The sequence below is a fragment of the Mus caroli genome, chromosome 10 (assembly GCF_900094665.2).
Source record: "Mus caroli chromosome 10, CAROLI_EIJ_v1.1, whole genome shotgun sequence".
Taxonomy (NCBI): Eukaryota; Metazoa; Chordata; class Mammalia; order Rodentia; family Muridae; genus Mus; species Mus caroli.
Genome location: NC_034579.1, coordinates 113,958,661 through 113,964,946, shown reverse-complemented (window position 1 = coordinate 113,964,946; position 6,286 = coordinate 113,958,661). Strand labels below are relative to the sequence as shown.

At 46.0% G+C, this 6,286-nt stretch overlaps 1 protein-coding gene across 2 annotated transcripts in view; it reads left to right on the top strand.

Moving 5' to 3' along the window:
- Tbc1d30 (TBC1 domain family member 30) overlaps positions 1 to 6,286 on the top strand; it is an 82,113-nt gene that overhangs the window by 8,034 nt on the left and 67,793 nt on the right. The gene's annotated exons all lie outside the window — the stretch shown is intronic.

Sequence of the window (6,286 nt, the reverse complement as noted above, 5' to 3'; positions counted from 1 at the left end):
ATATATATATATATATATATATATATATATATATGTATATATATTTTATCTGTTTTGCTCAACCCCCTTCTCCTGAAGGCAGAATCCATGTGACTAGCGCCACATGGCTTTACAATCTTCTGCTTTGGTGTGGTCAATGCCAGGTTGGTTGAGCTAGTGAAATGCCATTCCAAATCAAGTGATAAAACATGGCTGTGACTTTAAAAGTGTGATAAGAGAAAACATGAGCTAAATATAAATGTACGCAACCATACGGAAGTCTTGCCAATACACACGGGGTTCCTAGACAGCTGGCAGCCTTATTTTAGAAAAGCATCCACTCTGACATTCTACATTTTTACGGTTTCTTAGAAATATTTGCAAGGGCCAAGTACTTGTCAAAACGGCGAGAGTCCTTTGTGTGTATATGTGCAGGTGTGTACTTGTGCAGGTGTGTGCATGTTGTGATGCACATGTGTGTGCTTGTATGTGAAAGCCAGAGGCCAATTGGTGGGAGTTGGTGCTCTGTCTCTACTCTGTGGGACCAGGGGATTGAACTCAGGTGATCAGGCTTGGAGGCAAGCGCCTTCATCCATCCTCGAAGCCATCTTATTGGACGCCTTCATCCTCAGAGCCATCTCATTGGATGCCGTCATCCTTGGAGTTATCTCATTGGACACCTTCATCCTCAGAGCTATCTTACTGGATGCTTTCATTCTCGGAAGTTTCTCATTGGACTCCTTCCTCTTCAGAGCCATCTTATTAGATGTCGTCATCCTGTAGGCCATCTCTTTGGACGCCTTCATCCTTAGCGCTATCCCAGGGTTTCACAGTCTGTCATTTTGTTTTGCCACAACATTGTAATAGTAAACAGTTTTCTTTCAGTAGTGGTTTACTTAGTAAGCACATCTAAAATGGATTTAAATGCCTAAGTAAATTGGCAGACATAATTAAAAGCCCAGGCATTCCCCCTTCTGCAGTATCATGTGCTAGTAGCTCTTCAGTTGACTGGTGGGGCTGTGTGATGTATCTTCCTCCACCAACCAAGACAAAATGTCGAAGAACCCAGCCCTGTGCAGATGACTACAGCTGCCAAGTTCATGCGTGCAGTGTCCACATTATGTCCAGAAGATGGCTTTTTACAGCAATCCTTCCCATCTTCAGCCCTTACCGGCTTTCTGTCTCTTCTTTCACGTTGTTTTCCAAACCTTGGCAGGGGTGGTGGTGACATTTAGGGATGAACATTCAACAGTTATTTCTTCTCAGCGCTTTGACTAACTATGAGTATAACTAGTTCTAACTGCTTCCCACTGTGAAATGAGACTCTGACCAATTTATGGGTATAAATATTTAGAAGACAATCTGAGGGCTCAAGGTGTCAGTTTAGGAAAGCAACAGTCGTAGCTCCCCCCAACCCCTTAGATCTGTGACTTTCCCAACTCGGGCTTTCGACCAGGGTTACCGCACCGTGTATGAATTTTCTCCTGTGGAGTGGACACAGTCTTACCTGGCAGCATCCACAACTAGTTAAGACTGTGTGGGTTTTGTTTTCCTGGTTACGGATGTAGCGCTGTACCTTTGCCTGGTATTACAGGCTGTTCTGATAATATCTTATGTAAGGTGTCCGTTTCCCTTACTGGGCAGTCTGACACCCACTGCCTCCCACCCACTGACCCCAGAAGCTTGTACAGCACCTTCTGGACCATGAAAGCTGGCCAGCAGGGAGGAAGCATCCGGGTCACTTCTAGCCTGATTGCTCTGTATGATCTTGAACTTCGGATCCTCCCATCTCTACCTCCCAAGTGCTGGAATTACAGGCATGTACCGTCATAGCCAGGTTATGTGCAGAGCAGATCTGGGGTGTCATGAGTGCTAGGCCAACACTGTTGTGTTTTATAAAAAGATAAGAAAGAAGGGGTATGTTTGGTAGAGGCGCAGTAAGGTGTAGGGGAAGGGGGTGCCTCGGCGGGCCCATGCTGAGGCATCCCTTCCCACTCTGAGGTACCAGCCATTTGAAGGTATAGTATAGAATAGAATTTATTCAGGGCATGGGGAGGGGAGTAGAGAAAGAGAAAGGTGAGGGAGGGGAGCATGTTAGAGGAGTAGAGACCGGCCAGGAGCATGTGGAGAGAGAGAGGGGAGGGGAACAGGGAGACGGGGGGGGGGGCAGGAGCAAGAGAGTGAGGAGGGGGCGAGCAACCCCTTTATAGTGAGTCAGACACGCCTGGCTGTTGCCAGGTAACCAAGGGGCGGAGCCTAGACGAAATGCCAACAAACACCCTATCAGCTGAGCTACTTTCCTAGCCCCTCATTGACAGTTCCGCGCAAGAGGCACAGTAAATCACACAGTCAGCAATACGTTTAAGGCTGGTGCTCTGTCAGTCCTGTATGAAAAATTCTTCCCCTTCTTGTTCTTTAACGCCGATCTCACGAAGACATAGTAGATGCTAGAAACTTTCGTTTTATTTTATTTTATTTGCATAGTGATGAGGATCGAGCTGAGCTGGGACCCCAGCCTAACAGCTTTATAATTTCGTGAGTATCGGGATAACATATCCTGACCTAAACCCACGTGTAGTTTCTTCTTAAGTCATCACATGGCATAACGTTTTGTATCCTAGCTTCTTCACGTACTTTGTATTTATAGGCGTAAAATGATGAAGAATAATTTGGGAGGAGCTTTAGAGGGTAAAGCTCAGTAGCCAAGGCTCACTCGTTCCGTCGCACACACTGGTCCTGGAGTATGTCAAAAGGCTAAAGCAGTTTCACCGACGAATCCACTTACTCCTTAAAATACGTCTACTACACAGTGCGCCACTATACAGAGTATAAGGAGTATTTAAGACACTGTTTTTATTTCAAGGAACAATGAAAGTCTACGTGTACGGATATTCGCTTACCAAGCTTGAGTAACAGAAACTACAAGGCCCCTTAGAAGCTCCCAGGAGCTCTTCTCGGGGTGAAATCTCTCTCCTATGAAAGCATGAATTTGCTTTTGTTTATACTTCTGCTTTTGGCTATATTCCCAAGCAACGGTGCGGTTCTGAAATCCTGAGTAGCGGGGACAAGCCTGGTTGTGAAAGGAGGGTAAGGTTTCTATCTGAGGTAAAGCTCTCCGAAGAGGCCACAAGGCCTTTGGGGCCTGCTCTACTGTTGGGCTCCTGGGAGAATTCACATGCTATCTCTTCGGGGGGAAATCAAAGGGAAAAGTTGAAAAACGACTTCTGCGATGGGTGTCAGGCTAGTTACTGAATGATCAGCTAGGTTGCCAGGGCTTGCTCGATCTCCCCTCCACCCCCTCTCAGTTAACTCTTAGCAGTAAGTGAATGCACACTTCTGTGGGCATGGAGGGGAGAGCCAGCGTTTCAGTACCGCCTTGCAGGATGAAGCAGGTCAGACATGAAGTGGCCCAGCCTCCTGGACATTCTGTCCAGAAGTGTCGTCCAGCATGTGTGTGGAAGAAGGACAATGTTCACGAGTCTGTTCCCACCTTTCACCGTTATCTCGGTTTTGGGGAATCAGACTTCACCTCATCGGGCTTGTGTGACAAATGTCTCAGCACACCGGTGCAATGTAATTTTTTTTAAAAAAATGTTCTAAATCTGTTACGATAGAGACTAAAACAGTAACTAGAAAACAGCAGTATGAAGACCACTTATCTTACTTTGTTGCTGTAATAAACACCCTGGCCAAAGGCAACTCGGGGAGGAAAGGGTTTCTTTCCTGTCACAGCTTATAGACCACCACAAAGGGAATTGAAGGCAGGCACTCAGTGCAGGAGCTGACGCAGAGGCCGTTGGATGAATGCTGCTTACTGGCTTGCTCCCCACGGCTTGCTCAGTCTGGTGCTTCTTGTTATTTTGTTTGTTTGTTTCTTGTTGTCCTCTTTGTTTGTTTGTTCAGGACTGTGTTTAGATCTCTTACTGTGCAGCTCTGGTTGTTCTGGATCTCACCATGTAGACAAGAGTGGCCTCTGAGTCACAGAGATCCACCTGCCTCTGCCTCCCGGATGCTGGGATTAAAAGCGTGCGCCACTATGCCTGAATCAGACTGCTGGCTTCCACAGCTGGCCTGGAACTTGCAGTGTAGCCCAGCCTGACTGTAGACTCTCGGGGATCCTAGGCATGGACCACCGCACTCAGCCGAATCCTGGTTTTGTGACCATGTGCGGCCTACTTGACCTGGCAGTGATCACTAGTGACTGTTGTTTGTTTAACTGTGTAGCATTTACATCGTGCGTGTTCACAGTTCACTTGCATGCCCACACAGATCAATTGGCCTGGTCTCCCCCCAGCAAAACGCCAACCTGTATCTTCTTTGGATCTCTAGCATCTTGTGCACGCACCTACTGCTGGCTGTGGCTGGAGAGACAGATTATCTGATCTTTCTTTAGATGTGTGACCACTAATGTAATTGAGAATCTTTGTTGCCAGCCATGCTAATTTATTTCTTTAGTTCACATCCTTGCTTTGCTCCATGTCTACATTCCATCCCACTGCCTTACCACAGGCTTAGATTTTTCAAAACCTACTTTAGTAAGGGTTCTTAAATGCTTTAACCTAGTGGAAAGGAAAGGTTAAAGGGCAAAGGGGAATGTGGACCTGTTTAGAAACAGTTCTTTGGAGCAAATTTAAGCTTCATTGTCAGGTTATCAGCAGTTCAGCTCACAGGAAGCAGCAGTGGTCGCTCAGTCCACTCACAGATACTGTTCACGAGTCAGCAACAACAGTTTGATCCAGAAGAAACTGCAAGGCCCTGCCAATCGGCCGAGTCTGTGGAAGTGACAAGAAGCCTCTCGAACATCATGAGAAACTCTTTGGTGCGTTTCTCTCTATGAAGTCATGACAAATGATGATCAGAAGGCCAGGTGAACCAATGCCACAGCGTCATCAGCAAAGACTAAGACCAGCAAAGAGTGGCAAGTCGAACCAATGCCACACAGCATCACCCACTGTCTGTTGGGTTATATTTATACCATTTCCAAACATCACGTGTTCTCTCAAGTGTCTGCTCCAGCAAAACATCACACGCCCCTCTTCCAGGCAGCTTCCCGAAGATCACCACGTGCCTGTTCTCAGCAAAACCATCCTCTCAGAAGACAGTTTCCAGAACTGACACAACCGAGCCTCCAAAGAAACCAGAACATTTCACTTCACCTTACTTTGTATTTTAATAGAGAAAATATAAGCAATCCAAAGAGTTCTAAAAACCAGGTGTCGTGGGGACGTACCCATAAATCCAAAAATCTGGGAGGCCAAAGGAGGAAGGCAGTGCATTTGAGGCTGGCCTCAGCGATATAGCAGGATCCTATCTGAAAAGAAGCCGGAGAGGTAGACTGTTCTCACAGTCCTGTCTTGAGTGGCTCGCTCTCTTCCCATGACTTGGGATAAACTAGCCACACCTTTGTGTATATTGGGTCAGGCATCTCTTCCATACTCAGGAAGTCCCGGTGCTTCCTACCTATTTGCTTAAATCAGTTTTATTTTATGTACACAGATTTCTGCCTGCATATATGTCTGTGTGAGGGTGTCAGACAGCTTGGTCCTGCAGTTACAGATGGTTGTGAGCTACCATGTATGTGCTGGGAATTGAACCCAGGTCCTTTGGAAGAGCAGCCAGTGCTCTTTACCACTGAGCCATCTCTCTGGGTCCCTTTTATTAGGTTTCTATCTCTATTGGATCTTCCAAATTGATTTTATCTTTCATGAAAACGAACACTAGGCTTTGATCAACCAACTCAGTGGTAGAACTCTTGCCTAGCACACACAAGGTCCTGAGTTCAGTTCCTAGCACCAGAAGATGAATTAATCAACTAGCTAATTAATTAGATACGATAGCTCAAGCATAGTGGTACATGCCCGTAATTTCAACACGTGGGGAGGACTGTGAGTTTGTGTAAAGCCTGGGCCATAAAGTGAGATGCTGTTTCAAAAAATAAGTCAATAAAATAGACGTGATATTATTGGCCAGGTGTGGTGGCACACACATTTAGTCTCAACACTCAGGAGGCAGAGGCAGGCAGAGCTCTGTGAGTTTGATCTACAAATCAAGTCCAGGACAATTAGAGCTATTACACAGAGAAACCCTTTCTTGAAAAGCTGCCAAAACAAACAAACAAAACAAACAGAAACTAACACTAAAATTGTTCTTGAACATCAGACTACTGTTCCATTTTTCTAAGTTTCTCATGCTTTTCTTTTATTTATTTATTTTTTTCTCTGTATAGCCCTGGCTGTCCTGGAACTCACTCTGTAGACCAGGCTGGCCTCGAACTCAGAAATCCGCCTGCCTCTGCCTCCCAAGTGCT